Here is a 290-nt window from a genome sequence, read left to right on the forward strand (position 1 = left end):
AACTCTTGAACCATCAAGATTCCGACTTTGTTGAATGGGGTTGGTAAGAACTTCCCAACCTCTTCTTCGGATCTCATGTCGGATCTCCGGATATTCACCCTTTTTGAGTGAAAAGGGGGCCTCGGGGATCACCTTCTTCAAGGCCACAACTTCATAGAAGTGGTCTTGATGCACCCTTGAGATGAACCTATCCATCTCCCATGACTCGGAGGTGGAAGCTTTTGCCTTCCCTTTCCTCTTTCTAGAGGTTTCTCCGGCCTTGGATGCCATAATGGTTATGGAAAAACGAA

This window comes from Arachis duranensis, chromosome 6 (assembly GCF_000817695.3).
Source record: "Arachis duranensis cultivar V14167 chromosome 6, aradu.V14167.gnm2.J7QH, whole genome shotgun sequence".
Classification (NCBI taxonomy): domain Eukaryota; kingdom Viridiplantae; phylum Streptophyta; class Magnoliopsida; order Fabales; family Fabaceae; genus Arachis; species Arachis duranensis.